At 42.9% G+C, this 23599-nt stretch overlaps 1 protein-coding gene across 1 annotated transcript in view; it reads right to left on the reverse strand.

The window, feature by feature from the left end:
• Positions 1-23121, reverse strand: part of LOC126244741 (discoidin domain-containing receptor tyrosine kinase B-like) — a 285697-nt gene extending 262576 nt beyond the window's left edge. Inside the window, exon 1 of the mRNA XM_049948267.1 lies at positions 22420-23121. The gene's annotated coding sequence lies outside the window, so the exon portion shown is untranslated. The remainder of the gene's footprint in view (positions 1-22419) is intronic.
• Between the last annotated feature and the right edge of the window lie 478 nt (positions 23122-23599).

Here is a 23599-nt window from a genome sequence, read left to right on the forward strand (position 1 = left end):
GGTAAGGTCGGATGACCTCGGTGGCCAAGAAATGACTCCACGGTGACCGACCCAGCGATCAGGATACGTTGTGTTGAGATGTTCTGGCCGTACGGAATGTATAGGAGCTCTGTCATGCTGGAAGTACTTACGAACTCGTGTTGCCAAAGGGATATCCTCCACGTCTACTGGTAACACATTTTTAAGAAACTCAAGATGCCGTGTCCCGGTAAGACGGTTATCTAAAACAACGGCACCAGACGTTGAGAAACGTCGTTGAAAATTCGTTTCCACAGGAGCACGCACATTTTCATGTGACCATACATGAGAGTTGTGCGTGTTGTTGATTCCGTTGTGGGTAAATGGCGACTCTTCAGTGAACAGAATACGTGGAACTAATCGATCATTGACAATGATCCATTGACAGAATTTTTGCCGGGCGGAAACATCTCCTTCATGCTGATGTAAACTCTGCCCATGAAAGGGATGCAGACAGTGCTTGTGTGCTGTGTGTATCCCTCGTGTTTGTGGAATACCAAGTTCGCCAGAAATTCTTCTAGAGCTAGTAGTAGGGTTGCGTTCTAGTACTTGAAGAATGTTCTCAACTTCGTTAAGAGTTTGTTGTATGGGATGTTCAGAGACAACATTAACGCTGGGAAGCATAAAACGCTCACGCAATGCGTGAAACACCGTGATGAACATCCTGCTATCTGGCACTCTGCGATTCGGAAATCGTTGTTGGTACTCTCGCACAGCAGCTCTGGAATTCCCATTGGACAAACCATAAACAAACGTCATGTCAGCATACTCTGCATGTGTGAAGATCCGTGGCATTTTCATTACACAAAATTGTATCGTTGTTCACGTAACAACACTGTAGTAACGTGCACTATGACAAGCACTATCGGACTTAGACTTGATGTGAACAAATGCATCATGCGTAAGTGAACTGCGTGCTGGCACGGTTAGTAAGAACGACGCTACACGTTTGCCGTTCCTAGTTGTTTTCATTGGTTTACCCGGAAACGATTAAGAAAAGGGCATATGTTTCTTAGGAGTTTTTTGTACCTTTTCTCCTGACTCACCCTGTATATGAATGACGTTGCAAAGCCTTTGCATCAAATGTTTAGGCGTTGACAGATCGCGTTGTGGAAACAATTTTTGTTAGAAAAAAATATTGGCTGCTGCTTCCCAGCAATATCTAGGTGTCGCTTTGTACTGGTTTTCCACCTCTCAGGTGTATAACACATCGTCACTCTGTCGCGTGCGTGTGCCTTTGTGTCTCCTATAATTCTGTCATCTGCTCGGTATGAAACAGAGGGAGACTGAGCAAAATTAAGGTTCCTGTTTCGCTTGTAAGGTATCTTTCTCCACTCAGCGACAGTCGTTCTTAATGTTTTATTGATGGAAGTCACTTATCAGTTCACTGGAACAGGTTGTGTGACTCGTACCTAGTTTGTAGACCCTGCCTGTTTGGCAAAATACAGACGTACGGGAGCCAGCTAAAACTAAAGGACGCGTATCGTCGCTGGGAGGCATCGGTGAACATTTTGTCTAACAAAAATTGTTGGCCTGAAATATCACCGCTAGCAGTCCGACGAAAAAGTTTTGAAACACCTTCACAAACAGTGTGATTAAACCGTTCACTATCCGCAAATGCCTGCGTGCGCTGAAAAACATTGATCTCGTTACACAACTTCTTGCTGTTTACAAAATTGGATGTGAGTAGCCATTATTAATGTGCTTGTTGTTAGCACTGTTCACTTAGTGAACGTACAAGGTTCATAGACACATATTCGTACTTATTATAGCAGCGAGACTCAGTTTGTTTTCAATCGCTGTGTATAATCATATAATTCTACCTGCTATTGCACTCCACTTGTGGTTGAACAGGTGCACATTTTCTACACGGCCAAACGGCAAGCAAGACTATGTGCCTTCTAGTGAAATTATGTGCACACGCGCAGTAAGAAATGTGCTTGCGGAAAGTAAGTATTCTATCGAATGTAGGGGTCGCAAAAAAAGAAACCGTCTGATATAAGCGGCTTAGACGCTCGTTGTGTCTTCTCGTGCTAGTGTCTTTAGCATGAGAGACGACACGGTTTTCGACGTGGTGTCGGTAAAGTAGGGTAGGTGGCTATCTATGGCGGATGTGACAACACAATACCACACTGACGCAGCTACAAGTATTTCCCACATAGTTAAACATACATTGTTGGACATGGTGACCCGAATCAAAAGAACTCTATTCAAAACAATATCGAGATTGGATCGTGGATCAATGGAAAAGTGTCGCATGGTGAGGTGAATCAGCAGATTGATGATCGCGACTGGTTTCCCCTTCATCCGACCTAAGGATCCTTTGTCCTGCATGAGATCTTTGGTAGAGTCGAAGGTACCATGGCAGCTGTGGACTACGTATGCGTTATTGCGCAGAACCTGAATCCCTTCAGGCCAGACGTCTTCCCTGAAGGCGATGGCATCATCCAGCAGGGTAGCTGCCGTGGCACAAAGCCAGATTCGTGCTGTGCAGGTGTGAGAAGCATGATAGTGAAAGTATGTTCATTTCTTGTCCACCACAATCGCCTGATCTAAAACGGATTGAACACAATGGGTGTAAACTCCTGGCCCGCAAACCACCGCCAGGTAATTTACGGGATTTTTGTGACCTGTACGTAGACGTTTGGTGCCACATACCTCCAGAATGCTCCCCAGGACTTATCTAATCCATGACACACGGAGTCATTTACGAATTGAATTCCAAAGGTGCATCAACGCGCTATTAAAATTAGACGCATGCTGACTTCACGTCGGCGTTCTTTATTTGACCGTGAGGTTTACAGGCACACCGGACTAACATTAGTAGCGACTCCCCAGGAGTCACTAGGCTGCTGCTGTATGATATCGCCCCAAGTCTTGCCAAAGACTGAAATCGTGAAATCCTCCCATACAGCTGGAGCAACTCATTGGTACTTAAATCCAGCAGAGTTACCGAATTACGGAATGTTGTTTGCTTCGTTTCGTCCACTATTACAAATAATCCTAGACATATCTGTTGGATAACGATTGAGTGATGTAGTGGACTTGTCAAGTTAGTATAGAATAGTTTGTCAAAGCAGCCTTCTGAACTCAGGTTTTATACCATTAGCGTAAGTTAGTTTAAGTTAGATTAAGTAGTGTGTAAGCCTAGGGATCAATGACAGCAGTTTGGTCCCATAGGAACTCACCACAAAATAACTACCACGAAGAAGCAGAAGAAAGGGCAATTCTTAGTTACCAAGGATTTTGGATTAAATATGGAGATTCTCGTTCGAGGTGAGCTGAGAGAGCGGGCCCGGCTCGTGGTAGGAAAAACACGACAAATACGTCACAGAATCTCTTTCGGCCTGAGGTACACCCTCCACACATTTTCGGTTAAACGCCGCATTGTGGCATCGGTACACTCGGCGCTTTGCAACAATTGACAGGACGCAAAATCGCAACTGATCGAACCACAGGACACTATGTCAAGCCTGAGTTTTGTGTCATTTGGCCGACTAAAGTCGCACAGCTTTACGTGCCGCAGTGAACAGTGTTTTTCGTGATATCCGACTCCATTATATGACAAGACATGAAACATCTAGTGTCTGTCGCTTAGGAAATTCTTAGCGACAATTGATTTTATGCCGTGTTCATTCGCTGTGGTACACGCGTTGACACCTGGAACAAATTGGGTTAACATCATTCACGTTGCGGTCATGATCATATATAAACACGACAACTTCTTTCTGCTGTACTGTAACGTCTCCACGTCGGTCCGCGTCACTGCAATGACGCCGTTCAATCCACTGCCATGATTTACGTCAGCAGAAGAAGATCACTTGACCGTCAGGTGTTACTTAGGCACACTTTAAAATGCTCTCAAGCGACAAGTACTTGGGAAACACTCTGTCGTCCGGAGAGCTTAGTAACATCATAATGTTACATGTACCCTTACAGTGTCCACGAGCGCTCTGTGTACGTCCTACAACGGTTGCCTATCGTACGTTTTCACCATTAGCATATTACGACGTCAAAACCACAGTCAAGTGCAAATCCAAAGGCAGGCTTGTCAGTAATGTAATACACTTAGAACCGAACGCAGTATTACTACGATCACCAGCTTACAGCCAGGTCAGAGCTAACCTCCTAGACGGAGATTGCTGTTATTTATAAAGGTATCGACTATTTCAGAATACTAGTATTTATACAGTAATCGAATATTCCGGCTATACAAATATTACAAATACAATACGAGTATATTACAACAAGATTCCAGAAATTATAAATGCCAAGCAAAAATAATTACCGCATATCGGATTTGGATCGCCGATTCACAGCACACCTCCGCTACACCATACTGCATATACCAGAGCTTTTGGCAGTATTGTAGGGTACGAGTCATACTACCGCATTAGTGCACGTAGAAAATAGAAACATGTTTCACATATACTATTCTTACTACCATTTGCATTTGTATTCTTGTTTCGGGAATAGTTTCCTAATGTCATACGAAATCGCAACCCAGTCCATAACTCCAGGTGTACGTCCAGTGTGTCTAGAACGCAGACAGGGTGGTTACAGACCCACAACTGCCCTCCTTCTATCATCATTGGCACCGAGGCTGAACCAGATCTCATAAAAAAACACAGCAGACCTCCACCCCAAGCTCTCGCTTGACACCACTGAATTCACAAATGGCATGGTTTGGGGTCAGTGGAACGCACAATACACTGCGTCTGGTTCGGAATTGTTTTGAAGCAACCAGTTTGTAGCACTCTGTTGTGTCACTGTGGTGTAAGCTGCAATTCACATTGCTGCTGCAGATGTAGTATGGCCGTACACCGACCATGATGGTCTTCACACGATGGTCCTCCCTCTCGGTAGCGCTACGTGGCCGTCCGGAGCCCGGTCTTCTGTGACCACCGCTACCAGCGATCATGTATAATGACTACATTTATGCAAAGTCTTTTCGCCCTATCGCAGAAGGAACATCCAGTTTCTCGTAGCTCGAATACATGACCTCGTTCAAACTCAGTGAGGTGTTGATAATGTCGTCTTTGTCGCCTTAAAGTCCTCCTTGACTAACATGAACTCACTGCGTTCAATCTCAAAGGTAACTAACGCTCACGACTGTTGCAGCTTGTATTTAAAGCAAACATGATTTGCAGACTCATACTATCGCTACCAGCGCGACCTGCGTGAAATACACACATCAGAAATGTTTTGCATCACCCCGGTTCCCAGAACTCATGTAGACAGACGTTGACTGTGGATATTGTATCACAGACAGTCCCTTTGACTGTTCAGAGATGTCATGAAACATGGCCAAAGATGTTAACAAACATGCATGAGCAGCGCCTATTAGACGCAGGGGGTCCGACAGCCGATCTGTTCCAGTCATTCCACGAGGAAGGAGGTACACGGCTCGTGTTGTCCGTAGTTTATCCATGCCTAGGCGGTCAATACCGAGGTTAGATCGCGTCCGCATTGTTACTTTGTGTCAGGAAGAGCTCTCAAGAAGGGCAGAGTCCAGGCGTGTCGGAGTGAACCAAAGCGATGTTTTTCTGACTTGGAGGAGATATAGAGAGACAGGAACTGTCGATGACATGCCTAACTCAGGCCGCCCAAGGGCTACTAGTGCAGTGGATGATCTCTACCTACGGATAGTGGCTCCAAGAAACCCTGGCAGCAACGTCACCGTGTTGAATAATGCTTTTCGTGAAGCTACAGGACGTCGTGTTACGACTAAAACTCTGCACAATAGGCTGCCTGATGCGCAAATTCACTTCCTACATCCATGGCGACATCCATCTTTGCAACCACGACACCACCCAGCGCGGTACAGATGGGCCCACCAACATGCCAAATGGAACGCTCAGGGTTGGCATCACGTTCTCTTCGCTGATGAGTGTCGCATATGCCTTCAACCAGACAATCGTCGGAGACGTGTTTGGAGGTAACCCAGGTAGGCTGCACGCCTTAGAGACACTGTCCAGCAAGTGCAGCAACGTAGAGGTTCTCTGCTGTTTTGGGGTGGAATTATGTGGGGCCGACGTACGCCGCTGGTGGTCATGGATGACGCCGTAACGGCTGTACGATACGTGAATGCCATCCTCCGACCGACAGAGCAACCATAACGGCAGCATATTGGAGAGGCACTCGTCCTCATGGATGACAATTCGCGCCCCCGTCGTGCGCGTCTTGTGAATGACTTCCTTCAGGGTACGACATCGCTCGATTAGAGCAGCAAGGTTTCCAGACATGAACCCTATCAGCAATGCCTGAGATAGATTGAAAAGGGTTGTTTATGGACGACGTGCCCCATCATCCACTCTGAGGGATTCACGCCGAATCGACGTTGAGGAGTGGGACAATGTGGACCAACAACGTCTTGATGAACTTGTAGATAGTATGCCATGACGAATACAGGCATGCATCAGTGCAAGAGGGCATGCTACTGGGTATTAGAGGTACCGGTGTGTACATCAGTCTGTACGACCACCTCTGAAGGTCTCGCTGTATGGTGGTATAACATGTAATTAGTGGTTGTCATGAGCTATAAAAAGGGTGGAAATGATGTTTATATTGATCTCTATTCCAATTTTCTGTACAGGTACCAAAACTCTCGGAACAGAGGTGATGCAAAGCTTTTTCTTTTTTATATGTGTGTGAATAGACTTCATATTTCTGAGATATAAACATGCCTACCAACTTTCTTATGTTGCACAACTCATTCTTGTGTTGCGATTTTTTTCCGTTAGTGTATTTTCTGGATGTATTCCAATCCCTGTCTTCCTCTACAGCTTTCCTCTCTAAAGTTCCATCTAGAACAATGACGGTTTAACACAGGACCTGTTCCTTCTTCTTTTCAGTGTTCTCCAAATGTCCCTTTCTTCGCCTGTTCTGTAGAAAACCTTCGCATTTCTTGTCTTATCAGCAGCTGCTTTTTATGTCCTCCTTGCTTTGATCCCCATGGGTTACTCTACGCCCAAAGTAGCAAATTTCCTTAACTTCGTCTGCTTCGTTGCCATCTACTTTGACGTCAGATTCCTCGCAATTCTATTTCTGCTACATCTCATTACGTTTGTCTTTTTCTGGTTTACTCTCAATCCACATTCTCTACTCATTAGACGGTTCATTCCATTCAAAATATCTTGTAATTCTTCTTCATTTTCACAAGGTGATCTGAATGTCACCGTTTCCCAAATTGCAAGCCATTGATACCTAGTTTCCAGTTTGTCATCAGTAACTGATTTATAATAAAGCTCCTGTAGTTTTGAGAGCGTATAACATATGATGGCATATGTTTATACAGGACAGGAAGAGTCCTATGTGGCCTCGAAAATATTTCAAGCACTTTAACATAGATAACTCAGTACACATCCCCTCACGTTGTTATCTTTGTATGTTTTACTCATCGTATTGTCCCTTAGCCTTAAGTACAATGTATTTATATGCTTATTTCAAAATTAGAAATGAAAGGTAGTCATATCAGTTTGAAAAGCTTATGAAGGTATTACAGGGTCGGTTGTGCTGAGAAATAACTGTTAGGAAAAAAAACGATACGTTGCACCGTTTCCGAATTAATTATTATTGAAGTTTTTCAATTAGGCCGTTGCGCTCGTAAATTCAAGCGACCAGCCAAAGACGGTGTCGCGGCACGTGTTCTTAGTTTGGTTTGCTAAAACCGAACAAGGGAGAGCGATACAAAAATTGGATATGGGACGGTAGTAATGATCTACCCCGAACAGAAGGCTAAACAGTCTCGTGCGCTGTCATCTACACAATGAGAACGACTAACTGTATCTGGTGGAGCGTCTAAACTAGCGCGCGCAACGGTATGATAGGCTAACTTCAGTGACGATTAATTCAAGGCGCAACGTACCGGATTTTTTCTCAATTATTATCTCTCAGCACAACCTACCCTGCAACACCCTTACAAAACTTGCAGTGTTTCCCATCACCCTAAATAATCTTGAAACCCGACATAAATAGCCGTGAAATAATATACATGTTATATGCAGAAAATACATATTCTTGTGTAAGAATCTACTTTACATTCTTCAACTGCATTATTCGTTCATGATATAACACACAGGTAAGGGCTTAGAAGACAATAATAATAAACATCGATAGTATAGCTAAATCGGAAATTTAGCGGCTTTTCTGAAACAGGCAGGTTCTCTGAAATCGTAAACTCTGTACAAAGGTGTACCAGAAACGAACGATTAAATATGGAAAGCGATAGTGCACGCCAATGACCAACAACAAGTTTTGTAGTGCGGTCTGAAAGGTCAATGTAACACCAAGCACGGAACTTCAAAGAAACTGAAAACGTGAAAAACAAGTGCCAGCAAGACTTTTCGATAACAGACTTCTTTATCCACATCTGCATATGTACTGCAAGCTACCTTACGTAGTGTGGCAGGAGGCAGTTTGTACACCACCGTTACATTTCTCCGTTCGCTCCATCTGCGAATAGTATACAGGAAGAACGGCTCTAGAAAAGTATCTGTATGAGTTCGAATCTCTTTCATTTACCTTCCAGGTCTTTTGCGAGATGTACGTAGATACTAGCCGTTTGTATGCTATCTCCTCTAGAAACGTACACTAAACAGCCAGAACATCATGACCGCCAACCCACTACGGATATAAACCCGTCCAGACGATAGCAGCATCACTGGCGAGGAAGGGCTGCTAGTCACAGACAGACACGGTGAATATTGTGTCAGTGAGAGTTCTGTCTGTGTGAAGAATGGGGAAGGTGCGCGATCTATCTGAGTTTGAACGAGGGCGGATTGTAACTGCACGATTTGTCGGGTGTCTAGGAGAGCTGTGGTGAGTGTCTTCAACACGTGGCGAAACCAAGGTAAAACCACGTCCAGACGTCGTGGGTTTGTGTAGCAACCCTTCATTACAGAAGTCTGACGTCGTAGGCTGCACAGACTGATACAACAGGACTTGCGGCGAACTGTGGCGGAACTAACATCAGACTTTAATGCTAGGCAGAGTACAAGTGTGTCTGAGCAAATATTGCACCGAAAACTTCTAACGATGGGCCTACACTGGCGACGACCCATGCATGTGCCAATATTAACAACACGACATCAGCAGCTACGACTCAACGCACTAGGCGTTAGTGCAGTGGCAGAGCGTTGCAATGTCTGATGAATCCCGATACCTTTTTCGTCATGCCGATGAGATGGCGCGAATCCGTCGTGCTCCAGGGGAACAGTTCCTTGGCCCCTGTACTGAGGGATGGAGATAACCTGCGGCAGCTCCGTTATACTCTGGGGAACACGAAGTGGGGATCCATGGATCCAGTGGAGCTCGTGCAAGGTAAGGCGGCCAAGGTGTATCGTACAGTGATTGCAGTCTACGTACACCCTTTCATAATAATCATGTTTCGCGTTGGCAGAGGCGTTTTTCAGTACGATGTAGCACGATGTCACGAGATAAGGAGTTTGATGGAGTGGTTCGACGAATACAGTGGCGGGTTTCAATTGATGTGCTGGCCCCTCAACTCGCCAGATCTGAACCCCATACAACAAATCTGTAATGTGATTGTGTAAGGCGTCAGAGCTCATCGCCTTGCCCCCCCCCCCCCCCCTCCTCCCTGGAATTTATGAGAGTTAGGTGACATGTGTGTGCAGATGTGGTGGAAACCCCCTTCAGCTACCCACCAAGGCATCATTACTTGCATGACATTACGCATCGCCGCTGTCATCCATGTTAATAATGGACATACCGTCTATTAGGTAAATGGTTCTAATGTTCTGACTGATCAGTGTACACGTTACAGTGATGCACAATGCCTCTCTCTTAGCACTTGCTATGCTGCTAAAGAAACCTGCCTCTCTTCTTTGAAGCTTCTCTGTTTCCTGGAAAGGATCGCGGACAGGACCATACTAAAGTGTCGGTCGAACGAGAATTTTGTTAGATACTTATTCTTGCTCAACAATTGCTATTGGTATGACTATTTTCAATGATTACTCGACAGTAACATAACAAAAAAATAAACTATCTGTGTTCAACACGCCAAATTTGTAGAACACATTTTCAAAAAATAAACCATACCTGTTGTGGCAAAACGGTCTGCTTCCAGGAAACGCATTGATTATACCGCCATTTAGGCTCTAACAGAAAGTTTCCGGAACCAGGGGATACAGAAGAGTCAAAAGCAGCGATCGATATCCACACTAAATTAAGTGGCAAGCGATAAGCGATGAACACCTTGACCGAATGCTACCAAACTGATAAGCCAGTATTTCTATGACTGTAAGGTATGTTGATTAAAATTTCATCCCTATTGGAGATTATCTTGAGCACTTCAAGTTCATAAAAAACTTGTTCCAACAGAAGCCGTATGGTGTGAGTACATGTTGGCTTTCAGGTGTACCGAAATATAGCACAGCCACTAGTTTTTGGGTATTGTAAGCCCAACAGTGTAGCTGTGTAGTATTGGTAGAAGCCATAGGGAGTCGGCGAGTACTGGTTGTCGGTATGCCAGCATAGTGTAAGGTATGAAACTTCCTGGCAGATTAAAACTGTGTGCCGGACCGAGACTCGAACTCGGGACCTTTGCCTTTCGCGGGCAAGTGCTCCACCAACTGAGCTACCCAAGCACGACTCACGCCGCGTCCTCACAGCTTTACGTCTGCCAGTACTTCGTCTCCTACCTTTCAAACTTTACAGAAGCTCTCCTGCGAACCTGCAAAGGGGCGCGAGTCGTGCTTGGGTAGCTCAGTTGGTAGAGCACTTGCCCGCGAAAGGCAAAGGTCCCGAGTTCGAGTCTCGGTCCGGCACACAGTTTTAATATGCCAGGGAGTTTCATATCAGCGCACACTCCGCTGCAGAGTGAAAATCTCATTCTAGTGTAGGATAGGTTTCTTAAAGAATGGTCCCAGTAGTTTCTCAACCACCAGGCAGCATAAGTGCTCTAAGGAAAAGAACTAGAAGCGATACGTCGGCACAACAAATCAGCTGCCATCCCATATAAATAACTGTCACTTTTTAGCAGAGATATTCACTCCCCTACTACGATTGGGTGGGCGGGGGATTTGGGGGGGGGGGGGGGGGGGGAAGGTCTACGGCAGCTACCGCTGCACTATGGGTCAGCAAGCAGCCACCACTACAACTGTGGGTCAACACCCCTGCACCATCTTCCACTACCACGCCCTGTTTCTTGTACTTGGTGCCTATTCACTGGTGGGTTACTTCGGGCTCACTCCAGCGGCACCCCAACTGCTGCTTAGAGGACAGTAGGCCGTGACTCACCCTTCCACATTGATGTGGGCGCCCTGGGGACATACGTCTCCGTCGCCGAGAGATTCCCCAATTGGAGGCTGGCATCCTCTACAAGTGCTCTGGGCCGTCATCTGTGCCACCGACACCACCCGCAAGCAGATTCGGCATGCCCAACTAGGTCGGGTGCTGGCAAGCAAGCATCATTCTGGGCTGCAAACGTTGGAGCCCACCATCTGAGCGTTAGCCAACACTTTGCGGCACTCGCTACTACGACGAGAGGAGCGAGGCAGCCACATCGTGACATATGAGTGTAGCCACTCGAGATGTAATTAAGTAAAAAAGACTTTTAATATTGTTCGCTAAGCTTCCATCGGCCTACTCCTCCCCACGACTCTCCGCTACCACATAGACCTCTGAAGAAATGGCCTGCCAGCCACAGGATCCATTTCATAACCTTGCCGGAAATTTTCAAATGGAAAATCGCAATCCTCATGCCCAGAGAAAGTGCAGATACAGCCGTCGCCATCTTTCAGACTTTAAGAAGCGTGGAATCATTCTCAAATGGCACATAGGAGCGTCATGCCGACTGATTGTAGAGACAGTTCGCCGTAATGAAATAACTGCAGAGCGCATTTGACGACGACTGTTAGACTGAGTGACAAATATCTGTTGGTCCATCAGCGCCAGGGGATACCGGCTGGTTAATGTCAGTGTCAATAAAATTCACCAACAGGCGTGTACTTCAAGATATTATTTTATTTTATTGTGAAGGCTACGAGTTAAATGAAATATCGAAACTGGTAGCCTTTATAATAAAGTAAAAATAAACCTTAAAGTACACAGTAGTTGGCGAATTTTATTGATATTGACTGATAAATAGACGGACAGAACTGGCGACATCCGCACGATAGCCATGAGTCGTGTGCCACTGACACAATACAGCAGAAGACAGACTACCATGTTATAGAGACATGCTGTAATTTGAGTGGCGTTTTGTGTTGTCCAGCAGTGAGTCATATTTCCGTTTTTGGGAAAACCAACCAGATGTAGAATCGCGTGGTATTGAAAGCAAGTCTGAGGACGAAGAGAGAATGAACACTGCTGCTGTCAATAGCAAAACCCATGAGTGTATGGAACACACTTGTTTCCAAACAAGGAGCTGATTGTCGATTTTTGTAATATTGTGACTATACAAACATAAATACATGTAAGAAATCACGCGAAATGAAGTAATTACTCTGCAAGCCACTGGATACTCGAAGTCCCTTATACCAAAATACTCAAATCATATCAATGAAAATCATCGGAATTTTGTCGGCGGGGCTGAGGTTCACTCTTCATAGGACGTTTGGTGAGTAATTTGGAAATCAAGAGAATGATACTGGCAGTTGGAAAGATTGAGTGAACGTGAAGCATACATGGATAGTTCAAATGATATGTACATTATCTGTGAAAACGAAGATAGTTCCCTCGATTCCTAGTCTGCACACTCCTTTTGATGTAAAACAAGTCTCTCATTTGCCTTTACCCTACCCCCTGCCCCTCCTTCCCCCCGCCACATTCCACAACACTGCGTCTATGGTTTTTTGAGTTCATTTTCTTTTATTTCTGCAGCAACAGAGGAAACATGATGTCGCTCTGTGGGTGTGTTTATTGCATTACAGTTCGCTTACTCTAGAATATTTCCGTGACTTTCCGTATTTACGACAAGCTGTTGTTGTGTGCCTCTGTTTTAATTGAAACGTGTATGCTGTGACGTTGGCCTAAGAGAGGGCATCCAAACAGCTAATACCACTAAGATTGCCTCTTCCGGTGTAACACGCCGACCCAACAGAGTCAGGGTAAAAGTCCAGGAATAAGAAGAAGAAGTGCTTGCTGCCACGTAGTAGAACACTACGGCGACGCCAGTTCGCTCTTACTCCTGTGATGGGTGAGACAAACATGATCTAACGACTTCAGTGGTTTAGATTTTGATTTTCTTTTCGTGACTTATCTTATTCTTTTGAAGAGGTTGTTGATGAGTTTATGTGGGACATATTTGTCTGTACCTCTTCGACTGTGTAGCTTAGATTAAGGATAAGTGATATTCCAGAACACTGTTCCAAACGAAACAGAGTGTGTTTCTTTACTAATGAACGTTATTAATCTACAGTGGTATTAACACTATGACCAGATACTGTTATTGGAAGGCATGTATACAACGTATTTTAAAACATAAAGCGTACAAATGACCGAATTTTCCACGCCATACCCTGATTGGTTCAACGTTGGTGTGTCAGAAAGAATCAAATAGCGTTACTTTTTCTGTGACACACATACAGCACTACATTATTAGTCTCTACTGCTGATAAATCTCTCCAAAAGATTTCATCTCTGAAAAGTCTGCTGGGTTTCAGTTTAAGAAGATGCAACACCTTGTCTTAAATATATCCTCCTCAAGGAAAGTTGTCACTCAACAAAATTTAAAGGCAGAGCTCTCATGGACCCGAAGGTTGGTTCTAACACTACAGTGCTATACTGGGCGTGGTCCTGTTGGTGGTGGTATGCCGTTTCCTTCCTCCAGTCTTTGAACTTACCCACTCAGGTACAGTGTACTCAGAAACATGGTCCAGCTCGCCCTTTTTCACATCACCAAACATTATCAGAGGTGAAAGAAGTAAATATGACAGACTTAATTTCTAGAAACGACCAGGGAAAAGTTTCTATTCACAAATCAGTACGGTTTTCAAAAGCATCTCTCGTGTGAAACTATAGTTTGACCTCTTCTCACATGAGATCCAGCGAACCACGGATTCCATATTCTTAGATTTGAGTAAAACGTTTGACACTGTGGACTGTTAACGAAGGTAAAAGCAAACAGAATACATTCCCAGGTATGTGAGTAGATCGAACACTTCTTAAGTAATAGAACCCAGTATGTAGAATGAAATTTTCACTCCGTAGCAGAGTGTGCGCTTATATGAAACTTAATGGCAAATCAAAACTGCGTGCTGGACCGACACTTGAAATCGGGACCTCTGCTTTTCGTAAGCATGTGTTCTAACGACTGAGCTACCCCAGCACAACAGCTTTACTGTCGCCAGTCTCCTACCTTCCAAACTTCACATATGGTTTCCTGCGAAATTCGCAGAACTAGCACTTCTGGAAGAAATGATACTGCGGAAATATGGCTTTGCCACACTATGGGGGATGTTTCCAGAACGAAATTTTCACTATTCATTGGCGTGTGTGTTGATATGAAACTTCCTGGCAGATTAAAACTGTGCACCAGACTTCGCAAGAACAGAGTATGGTTGAGTATTTGTTGGAGACTGATGTGACAGCGTGTCTGCAGTATTGATGAGAACTATTCATTTATTTGCGATTATTTGAAGTGGTTGCCCATAACCAAGGTTCCCCATTCGTATCCCTCGGTTGATTTTCATCAGCTTCGTGTGCTAAATATGCGATGAATTTAGTACCTATGCGCATTAAGTTTCAAAAGTTGACTTTCATCAGCCTCGTGTGCAGTAATTCGGTCACTCTCTACTTCATTTTAGCTCATTCTCTAGTTGTCTTGACGTCGATCTTGGATATCTATTTCTTGGTTACTGCTAGTAGTTTCAGTTTTAATATCCTTTGAGCAAAATATTACTGAAATGATTCTGAACCGTACTGCTAACAGCTATTTTCTTTTCATATTTGACTATTGCACTTATAGAGAGTAGACTCTTCACCCATTGCACATAGCTCGAGTATAAGCTGATCACAATTACACATACGTAAATTTAGAAGGTTCTACGAGTGATTTTCATATTTATTTGCTTTAAATTATTCATACTACGTCTGCCATATGCGAAGTTGCACGATATATGTAAGTGTGAAGTGCGCATTTTATTTCCTTTTCCATTACCGAAGTCAGAAAGCGGTAAAAATTGATTGGTTATCTCAGGAAATTTATTATAACGAGACATAGTTTCAGTGACTAGAATACTCTCTTTCAAATTCTGAAGGTGGCAGGGGTAAAATACAGGGAGCGAAAGGCTATTTACAATTTGTACAGAAAGCAGATGGCAGTTATAAGAGTTGAGGGACATGAAAGGGAAGCAGTGGTTGGGAAGGGAGTGAGACAGGGTTGTAGCCTATCCCCGATGTTGTTCAATCTGTTTATTGAGCAAGCAATAAAAGAAAAAAAGAAAAGTTCAGAGTAGGTATTAAAATCCATGGAGAAGAAATAAAAACTTTGAGGTTCGCCGATGACATTGTAATTCTGTCAGAGACAGCAAAGGACTTGGAAGAGCAGATGAACGGTATGGGCAGTCTCTTGAAAGGAGGGCATAAGATCAACACCAACAAAAGCAAAACAAGGATAATGGAATGTAGTCGAATTAAGTCCGGTGATGCTGAGGGAATTAGATTAGGAAATGAAACACTTAACGTAGTAAAGGAGGTTTGCTATTTGGGGAGCATAATAACTGATGATGGTCGAAGTAGAGAGGATATAAAATGTAGACTGGCAATGGCAAGGAAAGCGTTTCTGAAGAAGAGAAATTTGTTAACATCGAGTATAGATTTAAGTGCAGGAAGTCGTTTCTGAAAGTATTTCTATGGAGTGTAGCCATGTATGGAAGTGAAACGACGATAAATAGTTTGGACAGGAAGAGAATAGAAGCTTTCGAAATGTGGTGCTACAGAAGAATGTTGAAGATTAGATGGGTAGATCACATAACTAATGAGGAGTTATTGAATAGAATTGGGGAGAAGGGGAGAAGAGGAGTTTGTGGCACAACTTGACCAGAGGAAGGGATCGGTTGGTAGGACTTGTTTTGAGGCATCAAGGGATCACCAATTTAGTACTGGAGGGCAGCGTGGAGGGTAAAAATCGTAGAGGGAGATCACGAGATGAATACACTAAGCAGATTCAGAAGGATGTAGGCTGCAGTAGGTACTGGGAGATGAAGAAGCTTGCACAGGATAGAGTAGCATGGAGAGCTCCATCAAACCAGTCTCAGGACTGAAGACCACAACAACAACAACAACAACATAGTTTCAGTCAGGGCTTAATGGCTCTACTTGTACTAGTAGTTGATATGGAGTAACCACCTTACGAGCGGGTGTCATTAGTAACAGAAAAGGCATCTGTTTAGAGAAAGTAAACGTTAATTCTGATATCCAAAGTAATCACACAATGAAATGTATGGATTCTTTTCATAATTTTGTTACTTTTTCATATGGTCCACGTATACCGAACATATATATGTATCCATCTACCCAGTCTTTTCCTGCAGTATTACACTCAAAAAGATGAACAAATCGGAAGTTTGACCTTCTTGTTTTCCATTTGATAAATTACAGTCTAGAGCTCGTAATGATTTATATTTTCTTTAAAGCAGTAAGTCATTTGGTTACATTCGAGATCGCTTGAAATGTACTGTCGAACAGACTAGCAAATAATCTTGAATGATTAGTGTTCCGCAGCTTTCAGATATTTATTGAAGGCCATCTTCTGCACACCGTGAGATGCACTAGAAACGTCTATTTACCAAAATCGGCTTTCGGGCTAGTACCCATCGTCAGTGATATATTACGTAAATATATAACAGGGACGTGCATGTCAGTTAATACGATAGGATCTGAAATATATCCTCTAACATAATGTACAAGCTGTTATGTGTCTTACTGGTGTCAAATCTTAGGCAACGTCTATGATAACGTTTCACTTAACTATCATATAATCGTCGAACTGACGGGTGAAAGAGTCTAGTCTCTTTGACCGGTCAGTTCCATGTCTTCAACTCTGGTATACTTCGAGAAACCACGAGCCGTAGTACCATATCACGCAAGTAGAGGAGAAAAAAACCGTGATGCAGCCCACAATACTGTATCAGTGAGGTCTGCCTGTTACTTTTTTTTCTCCTCTACCGCGTTGCGACATACATACCTGCAAACAAACAAGAAGTATAATAACTAGAAAACTTTAATTTTTCAAGGTTATTATTAAAATTTAAAGACTAGCCTTTGCACAGTTAGTCCGTTATAATTAGTTCATAAATCGTTGGCGTGGCTGTTCTGTAGAAAGCGAAGCGCTGAAACTAGTTTTTTTAAACAGAATTTCATTTTCCAGTTTAGCGCTTTATTTCAGGAGCCACTGCGGAAGCGCCTTTTGCAGGCACAGTTGACAACAGGACTCGCCTCTGCCGTTTTGATTGCCAGGGCCCGACAGAGCGACCTCTCTGCTCTCCTGTGAAATCGCGGCCCTCTGAAATGGAGTCTCGCCTCAAAGGAGATATCAAACGGCCGCCCGCGCACACCACGTACATTCGTCCGCGCCGCCGTTTGATCAACGGCTGAGCTCGTAATTACGTTAAACGCGACGCGGATTCCGCGGTTTGGTGGTATTCGAAAGATTAAAAAACGGAAGGAAATTGGGACTGGCAAACCCTGAGGCTGAAAAAGTACTGATTCTCCAGTTCGTTGTAATACAAAGGAATCTCGTTTGACGAAATCACTTTGGCTAATTTAAATCCCTTCTGTCACCGAAACGAAGTAGACTGTTATTACGCGAGAGGCACAAAATTAGCATTCATTTACGACCTACTTTTTGCGAAGTATCGACAGTACTCGACTAGTATCTCTAGTTGTTTCACGTTCGACGCTGATGTATCAGATAATTTCAAAGGAATGGTAGTTTCTATGAATGACGTAGCAACAAGAACTAGTGATTTAGAAACGGCTCCTGGTAATTATTCTTCCTTCTCCGTTTTATCGCTATAATGGGTGTTTCTACTTGGGAGTTATCTTCTAATTCTGCCAGAACCGCCGCCTGAATTTACTATGCTTTTTCTTCCGTTCCTGTAACCATTCCTGCCGGTCTCCTTTTTAAGCTTCTGTGTGACACTGTGCTTCGTTAGTGGTGCTTCAAACGACAGAGAATTTGTTATATTTTATTCCGTAATCTTGATGCCTTGTAAATGTTCCACAGTTTCCTCTAATCGGCTATTTTCTATATTGTATGATATTTCAGTGAACCTATTATTACCCGTTCTGTAAACATGTCAATATTTCGACTGCTCTTGGCGCACGGTATGTGAACTTTCCAATATTTTTATTACGGTTCCAATAGCTATTTCGTGTGGTCTTACACACTTTTCACAAAAGGAAACGGGAGTAAATGTTCGAAAGTTATTACAATTAGAAAAAAATAGATGTCGAAAGTTGTCTTGGTCAATCGCACTTTATGGGATCACACAAGAAATTACAAACAACATATCTGGGCCGACTAGTTTGTGGTTCACTGTATGGGTCAGTGAGTAAATTTACATGAAATCTGATGAACAACTTCAGAACGCTTCTTAGAATCTGATACAGAACTTCGTTAACAATATATCGGTTGGCGAAATGATTAAGTTTTTGCAAACTACGATTTTAATCTCGGAATCCACTGGGGAAAAATTCTCAGTTACGTTTTTGGTTCTGAGAAAAGCTGTAACTAATCTGAACGCAATCGAGTGACTCGCAATACTTTACTGAATGGCTGAATGAGGGAGGCTTTAGTTTATTATTCCAAACTCAAACAAGTCTAACCTATAATATCTAAGGCCTTAAGCAGTGTTCATTCTTTTACAGATTGTATTCGAGAGCTACACGCACGAATTGGAGTAAATTTGCAGAAAATGATTTTTTTAACTTAAAATTCCTATGTTATTGGAGTCAGAAATCTGCTCATCAGCGGTCGTCACACTTAAATGACGGCGGTGGTGGCGCTAAGACGTCGTGTGATACCGCCATACCAATCTTGTCTCAAGAATTCATAACGTCAAACAAAACGTTCTGCAGAAGAAGTGTATTCCCACCCCCAACCCCCAACCCCCCCAAAAAAATCGTTCAACCTCTCAGCAAGTTGTTCCACTCCCTAGTTGAAAACATACGTGGGTTTTACACTACTAAATGACCAGTAGCATGTTTAGGAACAGCTTCCTATTTTACCATTCCGTCGTCACGCTAATATACGTCGTATTATAGGATCATCCACAGCGAAAGTATTTTACACCGTGAAGACAATTTAGCAAAGAAAAATTCTTGTGCGTATTACCTTGTGCAAACTAACTTTCCACAGAATTGTGTACTGGTCATCGGTTTCTCTCGAACCTATTCTCTCGTGGTCCGCAGCTCGTGGTCGTGCGGTAGCGTTCTCGCTTCCCACGCCCGGGTTCCCGGGTTCGATTCCCGGCGGGGTCAGGGATTTTCTCTGCCTCGTGATGACTCGGTGTTGTGTGATGTCCTTAGGTTAGTTAGGTTTAAGTAGTTCTAAGTTCTAGGGGACTGATGACCATAGATGGTAAGTCCTATAGTGCTCAGAACCATTTGAACCTATTCTCTCAAGTGTACCATACGTTCCTTTGTGATCTAATCTTCCCAGCATCTCTTCACTTCACACAACGAACATCTATTTAATGGTGATCAGCCTTTTTTTTAACACTTATCAAATATTTTCAGTTTGAGCTCCAGATTCATCACCATCATGGTTCACATACACCAACTGATGTACTCCATATGATTTTCCTTACTTCTTGGTGCGTATTCGATACCATTAGTTTACTTTCGTATCGAATGTTTGTTTTTGCAAAAAACAGTCTCGGATGGTTGAAACGCGACGTCATTTTATAAAATATCTCTAACTGAAAAGCGAAGTGTTTTGTGCATATTGATCGACGTTTAGGTGCTTGGAGTATGTATAACTTACTTATTCATCAGTAATCGCACTGTGAGTGTAAAGGCATCACGAAACACGGAACTAAGTATCGCGTGTATTCCTGTTGTTTTTTGCGATATAGAACTGATACGCACTCAGTGCGACGTGTTTCCCTGGACTTATTATTACGGATGATATTACTCGACTGACTGCAATTTAAAACTCGTGAAAATGCAGAGGATGCGAAGGCAAAAGTGCCGAAGGCGAGGGGTGGAATGGGTTGACGGGGGGTGAATAAGATAGAGAGATGTACGTGATATTAGAAAATGTACTTACGTCAGAGGCAGTCAAACGTATGTCTCCAATTCCGATTTATTTAAGTCGTAAACCCGTGAACGGAATGAACAGCGGTGGATATCAGCTAAGGACGGCTGAACGTAGCCGTTGATCGACATTAAAAGCATCAGCATTACTAATGTTAATTAGATGCTTTAGTAATAGAAGCGGAACACTTTCTCAAGAGATAAACTCGCCTACGAGGTTCTTTCAATGCACACATATGCACTGTTCGTATTAAATATACCATCTCCGCTTAGCCGAAACTGCACGGAGAACTCCCAACAACAAACACAGTTTACTTTTACATTTATGAGCGAAAAAATAATACCCCAAGCTTAAAACATTTAAACAGTAGGGGATACAGTTTTCTCGACGTATTGGCTTAACAAGAACTGTGTTTTCACAGAAATAAATTTATAAATAATTTTACCATTTCCATTGAAATTGTCAAAATAAATTTAGAAAAACGTAATTGTGATTATTATTTCACCAAAGAATTGTCTAATTATGCATTAAGTGCTATGGAACGCATTAATTGTGTTGATAAAATTCTGAATGAAAGTAATGCCATTAAAATTCTTTTAAAAATTCTGTAGTTCCCTCCCATACATTTTTGTTTCTCTCTCTCTCCCTCTCTCCCTCTCTCTCTCCCGATTGCCTCCTTCACAGGCCCAGCGTCTTCACAAATCTTAGCTCATCTGCGGTCTGAATCATTGCTTCCCTCCGCATTTCTCCAAAGAAAAATATGCTATCGAGTATCCGCTGTGCTCGCTTTCACAAAGTCAGAAACATATACGGCCCGTACAAACTTCACATTGTACGCTGCTTTACTTACAAAGTTGTAGGATATAAGTTCTTAGAGACCAAATACTGCAGTGTCCTTAACAGAGGGATTCTAAACTGTATTTTCTACTATGCTACCTTACTACTTGTATGTAAACACTATTGACAAAGAAAGCGCTGTCATGATCCTCCAACAATACCATAGGACCTGAGGAACAATTCGACCTTACCTTACCAATGTACGATGAGGTATGGAGATACGTAAAAATCTACTCGTGTCTGAGGATTCTTTACACCCAGATTGAGAGATAGTAATCAACTGAGGTAAAAATATTTATTAAAATATTATGATATGGTTCTAATAGGAGCCGTCGTGATGGACACAAGACCTCAGGAACAGTATGATAGACATTAAGAAATAAAAAATGCTACTGAAGTAAATCATGCCTTTGAGACTGGTGATTAACTCAGAAAAACGTATGCAACAGTCAGAACATTGCAGGAGATAAACGAAGGTCTATCGTTTCTGAAGGTCAGTGCTGAACGGTGATAAACCACAAAATGTCCTTGTTGTTCAACCTGCAATATCACTACAGTCTCTTACGATACATTTCACACTTGTGCCTTTTTAAATTCAGAGGACCAGATATGGGTTCGCACTTTGCGAGGAGAGATCATCTTTCCAAACAGTAGTTTACCTTTAAGTATTTAGTATTAACCGCGGCTGACAAATTGGTTTGTAGGTTACATCTGAAAACATAGACTTGTAATTGTTTACGCGATAAATATACGTCAAAACTTGCACTCTCTAGTAAAGCATTGAAAAGATGTCTAGGGAAAGCGACGTCATTTTGTTTACTACACGGTAAAGACATTCTTTTGGATACGTATGATAACTGTAGCGTTGTAACGTTTATGATGTAAACTGTGATACATACAAGGAACGCAAATAACGTTACATCGTATCTTAAATCTCAACTGGTTCATTCTCAGCCCACGATCAGTTCGTGCCTGGGACGAACTGACCCTTGGAGTCCTACGTACGTGTGAATATAGCTAAGAGAAAAGCATTCACGAAAATAGGAAAGAATTCCTTATATCGATTCGCTCATTGTTTTTGAAAGATATACGAGGGAGATGAAATATTCATTTCAAATAAGGGTAGAATATGTCTCATATACAATAGCTATCTAATAAACTGGTGTGTCTTATTTACATGCTATTCCTTGCACGTTATTTATGCTGCACGGTATAGGAAATCTATACTAAAATTGAAAAAAAAATTATTCGAAATAAAATGATTAAAATTTTTTATATGAAAATTGAGTAATGAAAAAAGTTATGACTTCCTTCTACGCAGAATTTTTTCTGAAACTTACCAACTACTGGTTGATGGTTGAGAAAGTCCAGATGTTACCACCGTTTTACTTCCACATTTCGAAATCGATCATCTAATGAGAACTTATTCTCATTCTGTGCCTGTGTCATGTTTGGAATTCTTTGAAGAAGCAAAGGTAGAAGAGATCATAACTGTGAAGGCTTAGTTACATATCGTTAGTGTATTCTTTTCTTTTTCTCAGCAGTCCTATGCCAAGATACTTTCAGATTAGAAGCAGATATTTTGAATAAAACCCGCTAAAAGCGGTATATCCTTATAGTAATGTAGCACACGACTGGCAATGTTCAAAGTAACTAGCCATCGTTCACTGAATATTTACTTCGTATTAATGTGTATATGTTCGGAAATGGCATCTTCTGAAGAGTGTGTGGCGATCTCTGGATGAAGCAATTTATGTTGGGGCGGCTTTCGGAGAGCGGTCCGCTGATGTTACAGTTTATGCTACTGCTCGGCAGATGGAATCTGAATTATGGCACAGTAAATCTACGCGTGACAGTTGGTCCATTCAAGGATTCACCAAAACTGGAAACAGATAGAGTAGAAAAAAACAAAGCCAAGCGCGGTCAGCGTTGCGTCTACCAGCACTCGGCGAATATCGGTTCTGATATAGTCGGATGCGTTAGACGCCGGCCACGGCCGCAACGTTGGCGACAGCGAGAGATCGCGCCGTCCGTCGCGGGTGGCGGCTGCGCGCTCACTGACCGAGGCTGCCGGGGTGGCCGCCACCTGCCGAGCGCTGGTTCCCCCAGACGCCGCTAGAAGCCGCCAGTGTCAGTTTAGAGACCTCGACTGTCTGGCGCGGCTTGTTGCCCCGCGGACAGCAAACTCCGCAGCGTCACAGGAGGGACCTAACGCAGTGGAACACAGCTCGTTACCGAAATATTTCAAATGCATTGATAAAAGGTTTCTAGTGTAGTGGAAAAAGTTTATAGATCACTTCTACCTAGGCAACGAGGTTTCGAAAAATAAGTGTATGTATATTATGAACTCTCCTTTGCTTTTTATCTCCACCAACAAAACCTAAACTCATTATTCCCATCCGAGAAATCTATAGCCCAGGACAAACCATTCTCTCCATCCCCTCCCAGTGCTGAAGATAGTCCCTTGGTGACTATAGCTTTACAAAATAAGAAAACATTCAAGACCAAATCTATTGGGTT

This window comes from Schistocerca nitens, chromosome 1 (genome assembly GCF_023898315.1).
Source record: "Schistocerca nitens isolate TAMUIC-IGC-003100 chromosome 1, iqSchNite1.1, whole genome shotgun sequence".
Classification (NCBI taxonomy): domain Eukaryota; kingdom Metazoa; phylum Arthropoda; class Insecta; order Orthoptera; family Acrididae; genus Schistocerca; species Schistocerca nitens.